The sequence below is a fragment of the Platalea leucorodia genome (assembly GCF_965183815.1).
Source record: "Platalea leucorodia genome assembly, chromosome: W".
NCBI classification, from domain to species: Eukaryota; Metazoa; Chordata; class Aves; order Pelecaniformes; family Threskiornithidae; genus Platalea; species Platalea leucorodia.
The window spans coordinates 38,739,797-38,753,929 of NC_138859.1; the positions used below are offsets into that span (position 1 = coordinate 38,739,797).

The following is a 14,133-nucleotide window of genomic DNA, read 5'->3' on the forward strand; positions in this document are numbered from 1 at the left end:
ACTTACTGTGATCTGGACATTTGGATGTGAAGATAAACTCTGGTTTATAAGATTGTCAGAAATAAATTTTATTTTTCTGGTCTTCATCATTTTAGAGAACAAGAGAGTGGTTGGTCATCATTGTTTGGACCCCTCTCCAGATGACTGCCTGAGTCTCCTAGGCACAGACCACAAGAACCCTAGCTCCATTTTGCACCCAGTTTGTTTCCTGGTACTTATAATGAGAAGGAAAATACCACCAGCTTAAATCAGTCTTGCTGCAGCCAGGCTTATGCAGGCTTTCCCACTGCAGTGTTACAGACACCTCTGGTTAGATAACTGACACCTTTGCTGCTTAGGAAGAGTACTAGGAGCAAATCATTGCCCATGTTTGGAGAGGAGCATTTTCAATGTGCACGCTACAAGTACTGTGAACAAATGAAGTGTGAAATGAATCTTCCACCCTTATTTCCGCATGTTATATAAACTGCTCTATAACAGAAACACTAACGTCTCTACCCTCCTTGACATGTGCATGGACAGGCAAAGATACACACATTCATGAATATTTAAAGTACTACATAATTTAGTTGAGCCTATGTCTTGAATAAAAAATGGTTTCTGTTTGATATAAACAGACCAACTGAACTGCTGTATGTTTTCTCCTAGGGGAGCAAAATTATGCATGGTCAAAACAAAATGAAAAGAGAGACAAGCAGACTCTTATGCAGGATTACATTATAACACGTAAGGAATTTAAACATATCTTTATAGCAACATCCTTAGCTCTTTCTCAGGTATGATATTATTTGCAGATCATTTAGCTTTATATTTTCCCCTCTAAAAAGTTGCAATCTTTCATTAAGTATTGAGCATTGGTGTGAGATGTTAGCGCTTTATACAAGTTTATTTATAGCCTTGCACAACCAGAAAGGTATATATTCTGTATGCTCTGTAGTTGTTAATAATGGTTGGTTTCTAGATTCGGATGCACCTGAAAGGACAACTGCCTTAAAAAAAGATGGGCTGTCCTCTTATAAGTACTTTTTTTTTTTTTTTTAAATTAAGATCCAAGATTCTCTTTTTCCTTTCTTAAATCTTCAGTTTTGCGTAACTAAATTGGTGTGTATAGATGGGTTTAGGAAGCTTTTTGCTACTTGGGAACATCAACAATACCAGTGGCAAAATCAGAGACGTTAGTGATAGATCTTGAACAAATTCCAAGTGATTTTTCAAGATTTAGAACTTGCACAGAGATATATGGGGGTTTAAATAGCTTAAATATCTCTCCAGCCTCAGGGTTATACTTGTATAAGACCTCATGTTCATATTAAGACTCACTGATGCATAAGGAATAGTTATTGTTGTTACTATAAAATGTTTAGTGACCTGCCCTTTCCCAAATTTTACAAGGGGACGAGGGGATCGACTAAGAGATTTTGGCCCTCCCCATTAGCATTGCCCTATGTAATGTTTCCTCATGTGAAGTAAGAGCTGTGACACGATTGTGCTATCCTGCTTCTCTTCTTCCTTTTCCAGTTCCACAGTGTTTGGATTTAGCTCTGTTTTCCATTAGTCTTGGTCTTAAAAATAGCTAAAATAATTTCTGTAGAACAAAGAAGATGTTTGGCAGCATAATTAAAAAAAAGAAAGTTTAGAATGAGAAAGTCTGAGCAATCTTGGTAACCAGGCCCATATCAAGGCACTTTGGTTCTGGGTTCCCATCTCAGGTACTTTCCAGCCACAGCAAGTCTCCTACTTACCTCACTGCTGCAGATGTGCAGCTCCAGTTTTTGGGTAGCAGTGGGTAAAGCAGTAGCTGTAAAGATCAGGGATATTTATCTCACTCCATTCTTACTACAGTCTTGGCTATATCAGCACACAGTCTATTATCTAAATACTTTGTGTGCACTGTCCTTAATGTTTATACTGTAAAGAGTTTTGTAATTTTTTAAAAATCTTTCTGCTTAAAATCCAATGGAACTTGTGTATCCAATGGCATTGATAAATGCCATTCAAAGACTTAGGTCCCAATTATGCAAAGCTTCAGAATTTTATCACAGGGTTTTAGCTGTTTAACTATTTCTTCCGCATAATTCTGAAACTAAATAAGGATACTTCCACATAAAGCAATTCATAAAAATGTTGTAAGGATTTGCTTTGCAAATTTTTAAGTTTGTTGCATATTTTGGAAACTTTTCAGAGGTTATATGTCTGTCTTTTAAGCTTACAGGTAGAACTGGAAAGAACTGAAGATCTCAGAAGTCCTTTCCAAAATGAACCAACCCCTTTTTTCCTTCTTCTCCTCCTCTTTTTTTTTTTTTTCTTCAGACTCATCTCAGGATTGACTGTAATGGCTACTTACAATGCAGGAATGTTGTTTGAGGGATTAGGTGTTACTTTTAAAACATAGGAATGCGCAGTTTGAGTTTCCCTTGGGCAACCTTGATTCCACAAATGGCAAAAGCTTAGATCTGTGCATTAGTCACCTCAGATGCTCTACGCAAACAAATCAAGATTAGTGCTTGCTAGCAAATTGTCCCAGGCATTTCATAATTCATGAAATCTGCAAAAATAAAACCTAAACATTTATTCCCAAAGATCTACTGCTGTGTCACATGGCTGTGACTTCACTCAGTCTAATATATTGAGCAGGCTTCCAGAAATAAGATGGAAAAATCAAACTGATAGTTCCCTGGATGCTGCCTTCCATTTTTTATTCAGTATAGAGCTGGTGCCCCTAAATTTAAAATTTGCTTGGCTGTTTTTTATCTTTGTTGAGTCTTTTGACCTTAACACAATTTCCCACATTTTGGGAAACAGCAGCGATTAGCAGACCTGAATGTGGGAGCTAAACCTCACCACAAGAAAACTGTGTCCCTTAAAATGGTGTTTCTCTGTTGCTGACAAATGTGTCTCTCGTTTGAGCAGACTGAAACAGCACATAGATAAATTACTGTGATTGAAGATACTGTAGCAGTTTTATGAGTAAATAGAAGTTTTAAATCCTGATAATTTAGCCAAATTGTCTCAGTTATGGCTATTATTCCAACCTTGATTAATCTCATAATTTAAGGAAAACATGGCTATGACTTCATATGCAGAAACATATTTTTGGATCATTGAGGGGATTCCTCCCCTCTCTGTCTCAGATCCAAGAATGCATCTATGGTTTTGTCATGCTGTTAGAGTATTAGAAAGCTGTAGAAAAATGGAAAGTTCAGAAAAGAGCAACCGGTTGGTTACAATGCTAATGCTGAGAACTGAATGACAGAGCAATAAATTAAATATGCATAAACTGTGCAAACAGTATTTCAGATGAAAGACTGCTGCCTGAAGGAACCCTGGAAATCTGACTGCTTTCATCTTTGAAAAGTTCAGCAGGAAGCCCTGTAAAATACACCTCAGTAAACCACTGCTTGGATACAGAAGAACTGGGAGTCTGCTTGCTTCTGCCACCTTTCCCATTGCATGGAAGAATCCCAGTCTTCACCCTTGTAATTAAAACCTTAAAAAGATAATGGAATTTCTAACATTTCTTTTTCTCCAAACTGTGACTCTTCAGCCCATGCACTTCTGATGTTCTGTGAACCATGACAGTGAAGCACCAGGAAACAGCTGGAGAAGGATAGGCTGGACCCCATGAAGTTTCACAAACCTGAACCTCCAGTAGCAGGACCAGGTAATCTAGGCATAATCATTTCAGACTGTTATATGCCAAAGGGACCGTCATGCTTGGGCTCTACACAAGTTCAGATTTGCATTCAAACTTTTTTGGGTGGTGACTCTACTATGTGTGTGGGCAGCGTCCAGCACTGTAAGACGTTGGTCTTTGATTGGAGTGCTTGCCTGGAATAAATTAATAATTGCAATAACTTGAAGTTATATAATCAGTAAAACACTTATGTGAATGCAGCTCTAAATTAGACTCTTCCTATAGTATTAAATAGCTTCTTTGTATCAGATCACTGTTACAGACACAATACAACATTTCTCTGTTTATTTCTTAAATATTTTTCTCTAAAATACTCTTTTTCTTTTTCTTTTTTTTTTGCTACAGGTCATGGTGGCTGTGTTGGAACTCATGGAGATACCTTGTCATCATATATAGTCAAGAATATTGCACTGGATAAGACAGATGATGGCATCCCTCAAGAGGCTATTTTACGCACGCAAAGGAAGCAGAGGAGAATCCATACTGGGTTGCTTCGGCATATGCTAAGCAAGGAAACAATTAAAAATACAAGTAATATTTTTGGAGACCAGTGGGAGTTTGGTAAAAATAGAAGACACACATTTTTAATGGTATACTTTGCCTTTTCTGGATTGCTACCACAACTATGTAAACCAAGAATATGTCATACTCTTATATGAAGATAAGAGTTTCCAGGAGGTTAAATTGCTGAAATTTGACATTTCCATTTTTAAAATGTACCTGTCAGTGCTAGAAAATTATTTTAAATCTTTCTAAGTTCATTAGAATTTAGAATCTTCTTCAAATCAATGTCTGAAATTGTAATATACCTTTTAATAAGGTACTGTCCCATTGACAGACTGGGATGATAAGTTTTCCAATATGCCCTCTAGTTCTGACTGATTCTTAGGTTAAACCTTCAAGATTGGTGTTACGACAGCATATTTTATATTATTTCTTGAATGTCATAAGTTTTTATTTGAATTTTTGCTACATAAGGACCCGAGTACCTGCTTGAATTAACTTGGTCTTACAGGTATAGAAATACTAAAAATTGCACTAATAAAATCTCCTACCAAAAATTCAACATAAAGAAATAAGTGTTCAGTTGTTTTTACATAAATTAAACAGCCTCATCAAGATTATGGTAGTAAAATCTTGGTGTCCCACAGATGGTAACTTTCTCAGTTTAAATTGTGTGTATGAGCATCGTATTTGTGCATATGTGTTACAATGAAACTTGTGCAATATGCTTCTTTAATGCTTTCTACCAAATATTTTTTTTATTATTTTCTAAGAATAAATACAATTCAAAATTTCAAAATTTCAAAATGCATAAGGTTGTGAAGAGATGAAACAGTCTGCACAGAACAGGCAGAGCCAATAACAAACTTTTTTCTTGTTTGCAGCCCAGTGTTTTCTCTCCTAGGCTGTACTTTCATCAGTATTTTACTTACTGTATTTTCTTTATTAGTTTTTAGCTCTTTAGTGAAACAATCATCACCTCTTTCCAGAAACTCAAAGTATATTAAGAATCATAGCTGTTTCTAGTGGTGACACTTGTTTTCTGACTTGACCCACATGTTCACAAAGATAACTGAATAGCTGTTCCAAAGCAGCTTGAGAACAGCCTGGCTTTGACTGGGTAATAAGTATGGCATTGTTGTAAAGTACATCAAATCAATGCATTATACAATATCATCCTTGGTATCAAAGAAGAAATATTTGAAAGCCTGATTCTGTAACAGTTGTTGCAATGAATATGCTAAATATTGATTTTTAATTGAGGGTTCATGTTTGCTAGAGATGAAATTTACTTTGAATGTGTAGGTACCTTGTCTTATTTGAGAGATGCAACTATCCATTCTCAAAAGTACATACAATCACACATTCCATCAGGTAGGTAGATACCTCAGTATATTTTTGGCTCAGTAACTTCTTTGATTGTATATTAATTTTCATCCCTGACACCTGCAATGTAGTAGACATGAAAGTTTTAAACATAGCTGTATTACAGAAGGCTTACTGTGTCAATTGGGCAGATCTCATTACGGTTTCTTGTTAAAAGATGTAGCTGCAGGGGAAGAAGAGAGCTGGCTGAGAAGTGGGAAGGATGCAAGTCCAGATTGCTATTAACTTACACACCAGATGGTGATATGTATGTGGGGGAGTTGGACTGCAGTCAACAGCATGCTGCCTTGATGGTTTTGTCAATTGATAAATCTCATGCCAGTGAAACTGCTGTTATCCTTGCTTTAAAAACTTGACTTTAAGATGTACCCTATGCAAAGAACATTTTAAAACTATTATTATTCATAAATTAATTATTAATATATTAAATAATAATAATAATAATAATAATACAGGCTAAGGCACTGGAATGCAAAAACTTTCTTTATAGTCATGTTATGTTCTTAATTTTCAGAAATGGGGGTCTATATTAACAGTTGCAGACCAATGGCAGTCATAGGTTTCATTAGCTGCTTGCCTGCACACATTCATAAAATAGAGAGCTGTGTTAATTATGTATCCTATATCTGACTTTGCAGGGCATGTATGTTTACCTTGTATATAAAGTATCTTACAGATGTTCTTACAGATGCATGTTTAATAAAATATGCAAAGTACAAGTCATTGATGTAAATTATCACATAATACTGGATTGTAAGAGTGTCCCCGGTGGCCCTGTTAAAATCAGGAGTTCATAATAATGACCAGTATACAAACCTAGGGAAACTGGCTCCTTTAGCTATAGCATAAGATATACTATAGAGTTAGGAAAGGTGATATTCTGATGCATGCTTAAAATTACATACTGTCTTGAGACCCAGAAAACATGCAACCAGTACATTCCATTTTTTTCAATAGTGTTTATTCTTTTTACTACTTTATTTCTCTGCTATCAGTTTTTCCACATTTCTTGTAGCAACTTTTCACTTAAATATGGTATAAAAGTATCCACTTTATATATCTCGTTTGACAAGGCTTTTGTTTTTGCATTGCCTAACGGATGGTTATTCATTTACAGTTTTTAATTTTCCTTCTTAAGAAAATGTCTAAGGAAACCATAGTTACTTAATTTTCTTCAGTGATGGTTATAAAATAATTTTAGACTGAGAAGACTAAGAAACACTCATTTTTTGTTTGGTCAGAGTTTTCATAACTCTGTGATTGTGATGACTGGGTTAGAGTTCGTCTGGTCCTGATTCATAGTGATTAGGTCATTCTAAATCAGATAACTGATTTCATGCTTTTTTAATTGTATTTTCACTTTAATAATTCTTATAAGAAATACCTGTGGCATGACTTTTGCTGTTAGTTTATACATTGTATGTAAAAATATTTCCTTTTTGTTGGAGTTAAAGGTGCCTAATTTATTCTTGAAGCCAAATTGTCATTTGCATTATTTATCACTTGAAATTATTTTCAAGCTTGTTATCATTAGCCTGACTTTTCTGTTTCTCCTATAATTTGAGCCAGAAAAGGAGGGGGAAGTACGTAAGTGGCAAAAGGATGGGTGAAAAAACAGATGCTGCTGAAAGGATACTGAGGGATGATAAGAAGTCCATGCTGAATCAGAAGATGACTTATCACAGAAGCCCAATGTGAATAAAGTATCAAAGATGTGATCAATGCAGCAGAAAAGTCATAATGGATGAGGATAAAGAAAAGACCTTGAGATTTTTCAGGAAAAAGCTTGTTAGAGACCTTGGCAAGAGTCATTCTAGTGGAGTGAAAGGAAAGGAAGGACAGATTGAAGATTTCAAGTAAAGAACTACAGGACAGGAACTTGAGGCATCAGTTGTAAATGTTTGAAAATTACATTCTTTGTGAGCTGTTTGTTTTAACACAGCTGTACAGAGATACTATAATGACTTCAGATGTCCCTCTGAAGGATCAGCAGGAATTACTAAGCATTGTAGCTGAGGGCCTAATCAGGCCCAGATGTAGCTCTCTTCTGTACCACAGGGAAGTTGAGGGTGAAATTTCCCTCCCCATCAAGGTAGACCAGAGTTCTTAGAAAATATCTTACAGTTCAGTGATGTTGCTTCTGTTTTGCTGTCTTTGTCATTGCTGCTTGTCACAGGCAAAAGGGAATGGCTTGAAGCAATGGCCTGTAGTTGTGCTATGTTCACTGATGTTTTTCTCAATGGCAGTACCAGTGTGTGAAGTATTAGTCATATAGTGGCTCAAGTGTCTTTAGTTGAAGAAGCAAGACTGAACAGAATGTTTTATAACAGTGATTTTGTTGACACATGTTGGTATATTTAAGCTAAATCTTCTTTGGAAATTGTTAATTTTGAGAGGGAAGCCCCTGAGATTCAGTCAGGCTGGTTGTTGGGGTAAGGAATACAAAGGGGCCTGATGCTGAAAACCTCTGCTTTTCAGTCTGAAAGTAGCCTTTCTGACATTATTCTGGTTTCTTCTTTCTTTGTTTCAGTGCAAAATAAACACAAATTTCAAAAGTTACTGCAACATGAGACACATGCTGTGATATGCAATTGTCATCTCCAGCTGGTTTAGCTATAGCAGTATTTTTTTAGCTGCTAGTCTATGAATCTCAGGTGCCAATGAGCTACTTTTTACTGGATCCCTGAAAGGTAACTAAGGAAAACAACCCATAACCAGAGGGATTATGTTGACTCTAGAGCAGTCTGCATGGCCCCTGGAAATTTTTTAGGGGTCTGCATATCTGAATACGTTGAAAACCACTGAAGTAAAGAGAAGCATGCAGAAAATCATACAAACAAATCTAATAAGAATAAATCATGTTAGTTTTGTTTTCCCCTTTTTGTTTGGAGCCTGTTAGTGTAACCCAAAATAGGAATGCATTTGTCAGTGCATGAGATACTGGTTTCAGCTGACAGTCATGTGGAATCACAGGATCATAGAATAATTTAGGTAGGAAGGGACCTCCGGAGGTCATCTAGTCCAGCCTCCTGCTTAAAGCGTGTTCACTTAGATCAGGTTGCTCAGGTCCAATTAGATTCAGGTTGCTCAGGGACTTGCCCAGCCAAAATTTAATATCCTCAAGGATGGAGATTCCACAACCTCTCTGGGCAGCCTGTTCCAGCAGTCAGGTTGTCAGGCACAGTATGCCCTTGCTAAATCCATACTGGCTGTTCCCTATCACCTTGTTGTCCTTCATGTGCCTGGAAATGCCTTCTATGAGGATTTGTTCTGTAGCCTTCCCAAACACTGAGGTTAGGTAGACCGTCCCGTAGTTCCCCAAGTCCTCCTTTTGCCCTTCATGAAGATGAATATGTTTGCCTTTTCTAGTCATCAAGAACCTCCCCTGATCACCATGACCTCTCAAAGATGATAGAGTGCCCTTGCAATGACATTGGCCATCTCCCTCAGTACCTTTGGGTCCAATCCCATCTGGTCTCATGGATTTGTGTATGTCCAATGAGCTATGTACTCCCTGTCTCCGTCTTCCTTTTCTGTTGGTAATGTCTCACTCCCTCCCAAAGACTGCTGGTAGTATAAGGGTCCTCAGAGACCTTCTCAGGAAAACTGAGCCAAAAAAAACGAGTGCCTTGGCCTTTTCCATATCCTATGGTAGTAGGTTACCTGCCCCACTGAGCATATTTTCCTTAGCATTCCTTTGGCTGTCACTGTAGTTGTAGAAGCCCTTAGTGTTGCCTTTTACGTTTCTTTCCAGTTTCAACTCCAGCTGACCTTTGGCTTTCCTAACTCCTTTCCTACATATTCACTTAATGCCTCTATTCCTCTTAGCTAAGACTGTCCCTGCTTCTTCTGTCTGTGTTCTTCCTTTTTGGGGTTTGGGGTTTATCTCAGTCAGGAGATCCCTGTGCATTCATACTAGGCTTCTGCCAGACTTCCTTGACTTTCTGCACATGGGATGAAATGTGTTTTGAGGAGGTTGTCCTCAAAGATCAACCAGCTCTCCTGGGCCCCTTTGCCCTCCATGGCAATCTCCCATGGGATCTGCCAAGCAGATCCCTAACAAACTGAAATCAACCCCCAAAGTCAAGGATAAATAAAATTGAGAGAGTTGATGGGAAAAAAGAATACCGCTTTCTACATGTATTAATTAGCCCTCAGAAATGAAAATATTTTGAAGTAGCAAACCTGTTTTGATAATTTTTGTATAAATATTAATCATGTAGCAAACTCCTACTACACTAGCAATCTCTAGTGCAGTTACTAAGCAGAACAATTTGTGTTTAAATTAATTAAATGTTCACTGCTGCTGATGCTATAACAAAACCAGTGTTTTCTATGCTTATGTCTTTAAAATGGTCAGGCATGTGAATCACCCTAGGTGTCCCAGTTACTTCTGTATAGCTTGTGGAGGTCAAACAGTTCACATTTCAGCTGAGCTGAGGCTACAGCCATTTCATGCTAATTTTAAAAAACGAGACAGCAAGCAGACTTGATTTCCTCTATGTTTTTTCTTTAGCTGGTTACTGCTAGATTATGCTACAGTTTCTTCCCCCCACACACTTTACTGGACTCAGAGTAGCATACTTATATTAGTTGAAGTCTATAACTTTTCACTGTACCACTCCTATCCTGGAAAATGCATAGGTTCTGCTGCTCATTTCACAAATTAAGTAATTCTTCATGGTTAGAAGTTTCTGACTAAAATTATGACAGTTGCAGGTTTCATGGTCAGAAATTATAGGTTTACACGTGATAGTTGTGCTTTACTAACAAACATATCAATACTGACCTGATGTGAACCTATATGGCATTTAGATACCTTTCTTTTGTGTATTGTGATAAAAGGAAGGTACACTGTTAAAATGGGCTAAATAAACTTCAATCAATAGGTTTTGAAATAAAGAGAAAAAGAAGATTCATACATTCCACCTCTTCAGCAGCTAACAGAATCCAGTGTTTCAGCCAATAAAGTCTTCATCCCTGGTGACTGTTTTGGATCAAATGTTGTTTTTTTAAAATTTTTAAATCCTCCTTCAGTGATTGGTTAAGTAGAGTTTATGTAACTATTTTCTGATGACATTTTTAATTCAGAAAATCTTAATTTTTTACTCTTAGTTCTGCTTTACATGGAGGACAGAATGACTCATCAACTTCCAGTAGTGTAGGTCCTTATCTGGGTTCAAGGTCTGCTTAGGCATAATGAGACATACAGCCTGCACCCAGGGACCATGTGCCAATAGAGTCCCGCAGTAGGACCATCTCTGGAACATCTTGGTATACTCCTTACCTCCATGGCAAGTTTGGAGGATGGAGGAGAAGGCAGGCCAATAGAAAGATCCTGTATATACGGGAAGTTGTCTTTGACTAGTTTTGGTGACTTTAAATCTATTTTGTGCCACATATTTAACAAGTGGAGAATCCTGCTCTTTAATAGCTGATGGCTTGCTATTACTCTTCAAAGTCAGTGGCAACATTGAATTATGCCTATTGTGTTAAGTAAAGCAGACACAATTTTGTTAAGGTTTATGCATTTTTTTAGAGTCTGCCAAATAACAGTTGTTATAATAATAGTGCTTCACATCCTTAGACTGCTGTAAAAACATTAGTTAATACATTAATGAGATGATGACTGCCTTGGCTGCGTTTTATACTTTGTCAAGTCTTTCTTGTAATGAGAAATCGAGCACAGCCAGCATCAGAAATCTAGTAGTTTCAGCTCCGCAATGATTGTGCTGAGAATTAGGTTGGAAAGGAGGACCATGCAGTGATTAAAGTGTAAAACAGGGGAACTGAATGTCCAAACAGTTTGTTGAAATACTACTTGATACTGTGTTTGTTTAAAAAGTAATCAATAATTATTTTTATAAAGTTTAAGTGTTTGTGCTGGTTTTGGCTGGGATAGAGTTAATTTTCTTCATAGGAGCTAGTATGGGGCTATGTTTTGGATTTGTAATGGAAACAGTGTTGATAATACAGGGATGTTTTAGTTATTGCTGAGCAGTGCTTACACAGAGTCAAGGCCTTTTCTGCTCCTCACACCACCCCACCAGCGAGTAGGCTGGGGGTGCACGAGAAGTTGGGAGGGGACACAGCCAAGACAGCTGACCCCAACTGACCAAGGGGCTATTCCACACCATATGACATCATGCTCAGCATATAAAACTGGGGGAAGAAGAAGGAAGGGGGGGATGTTTGGAGTGATGGCATTTTGTCTTCCCAAGTAACTGTTGCGTGTGATGGAGCCCTGCTTTCCTGGGGATGGCTGAATGCCTGCCTGCTGATGGGAAGTAGTGAATGAATTCCTTGCTTTGCTGGCATGCGCGGCTTTTGCTTTACCTATTAAACTGTCTTTATCTCAACCCATGAGTTTTCTCATTTTTACTCTTCTGATTCTCTCCCCCATCCCACCAGGGGGGAGTGAGTGAGCGGCTGTGTGGTGCTTAGTTGCTGGCTGGGGTTAAACCATGACAATGTTATTAAAAATACAAGTAAACAGCAAAGGAATAGATACCATCAAGCTTGATTGTAGGATATACTGTGGTCTCATATGAAGATCATTAGTTTTTTATGTTGCGGTAGTGCTGGATGAAGTCTCTGGAGGAGAAGCTGTTTTTTTTCATGCATAGGCTAAGTCAGAAACCTGGCTTAGCTGTTCTGTTTTCACTTACTGGCTGCTGTCATACTACAGTGTATCAAAATGGAGGTTTCTTTTTTAAAATCATGGAATGAGAAGACCTGTGGCTCCATTTTTCTAGCATTATATTAAATTGATTTGTTCCTCTCTTCTATCTTAATTTTATTCATGGAATACACAGATAATGATTGCGAGCTGATGAGGAAATAATACTCACAAAAGATGCATTTTTGTTATGATTGTTCTTTGCTTGAGAGCTGCAAGATTCTTCATTTCTTAGAAGGTTAGTTGATTGGTTTATGCTGAAAATGAAAAACAGGCAAGTCTAGGATGCTCTTTTTTAAGTATAGAAAGGATGTCATTTGTGTCTAGTGCATGTCTAATACAGTTTCCAATAGACAATAGTAGTCTGACCATTATTTTAATCTTTTTAATCTTTTCTAGAACACAGCCAAAACTAGTTTTTGCAGAAGTGGAACCAGAAGATGATGAAATGGACAAGCCAGAGTGGAAAAAACATAAAATTTGAAAAATTTGGTTTAAAGAATAATTTTAGAGCATTTGAAACAAAATGCAGCATTTAATTATTTATTTTGGGTAGTGGATCAAAATTTGAAAGCATAAATTGCTTCATAAAATTTGCTGCAGTGTAAAAAGGGATTGTTGTATTACAACGGATTGTAATCCCACATCTGAATATTGTAATAAGGAATGAATTATATTGTGCAAAGAAGTCCTCCCTATGACAGCTATTTAACTTTATGATTTAAGTGAAAAGTATTTCTTTATAAATAGAACTCTAGTGAATTCAGTATATTGCCAAATGTTTTTTTATTACTTCCAACTTTACAAATGCTGTGACATGACAGTGTTCAATGATTTTAAGTATATAAATAAAATAATACATTTTCTCAGACTTCTTTTTATTTTTTCTAGTAAGATCTAACAAATTATCCCCTTTGTTACAAGTGTAACAAAGTTTACACTTTTATTTAGGTTAATTCATGTGGAATAATCCAGTTTAGTTCACTTGTGTGTTCACACAAGTTCCAGTTTAGTTCACACTTGTGTGTGAATTTTAGAAAACATATTTTCTAGTGTCTATCCTTATGTGATGTTCCTTTTAAGTATGTGTAGTAACTCACAGTAGTGCTTTATACGGCTTTTATTTTTCAACAATGTGAAATCAGAATGGACAATTATATTTTTTGGTATTATAATAACAACATATTTATTGCCTAGTTAATGCAGAATTTTGTTCAGGCTTCCTATACCTATTAGTTTCTATTGATCAGTGGTAGGATAGAGCAGAGCTGTCAGTCTCACCTCTGTGCCTGGCAAAATTATGGAGAAGATTACTCTGGGAGTTATTGAAAAACACCTGAAAGACAACGCAGTCATTGGTCCCAGCCAGCACGGATTCACGAGGGGAAAGTCCTGCTTGACAAACTTGATTTCCTTCTATGACAAGGTTACCCACCTAGTTGACCAAGGGAAGCCAGTCGATGTAATCTTTTTGGACTTCAGTAAAGCCTTCGATACTGTCTCTCCCAGTATCCTCCTGGACAAAATGTCCAGCATACAGCTGCATAAACACATAATGCAATGGGTGAGCAATTGGCTGATGGGTCAGGCTCAAAGGGATATAGTAAATGGGGTTACATCGGGCTGGCGACCAGTCACTAGCGGGGTTCCGCAGGGATCCATCTTGGGGCCAGAGCTCTTCCATATCTTCATAAATGACTTGGATGCAGGACTTGAAGGTTTGTTATCAAAGTTTGCCGATGACACAAAATTGGGAGGAGCTGTTGACACTCTTGAGGGCAGAGAGGCCCTGCAGAGAGATCTAGACAAATTAGAGAGCTGGGCAATCACCAACCGTATGAAGTTTAACAAGGGCAAGTGCCGGATTTTG

General features: G+C 37.4%; 1 pseudogene across 1 annotated transcript in view; it reads left to right on the forward strand.

Annotated features, from left to right (window-relative positions):
* The window catches only part of LOC309601969 (WD repeat-containing protein 70-like), a 177,542-nt pseudogene extending 164,795 nt beyond the window's left edge, over positions 1-12,747 (forward strand). Inside the window, exons 13-16 of the transcript in view lie at positions 649-726; positions 3,545-3,661; positions 4,040-4,201; positions 12,663-12,747. The product of the transcript in view is annotated as a WD repeat-containing protein 70-like (transcript). The remainder of the gene's footprint in view (positions 1-648; positions 727-3,544; positions 3,662-4,039; positions 4,202-12,662) is intronic.
* Positions 12,748-14,133: the final 1,386 nt, after the last annotated feature.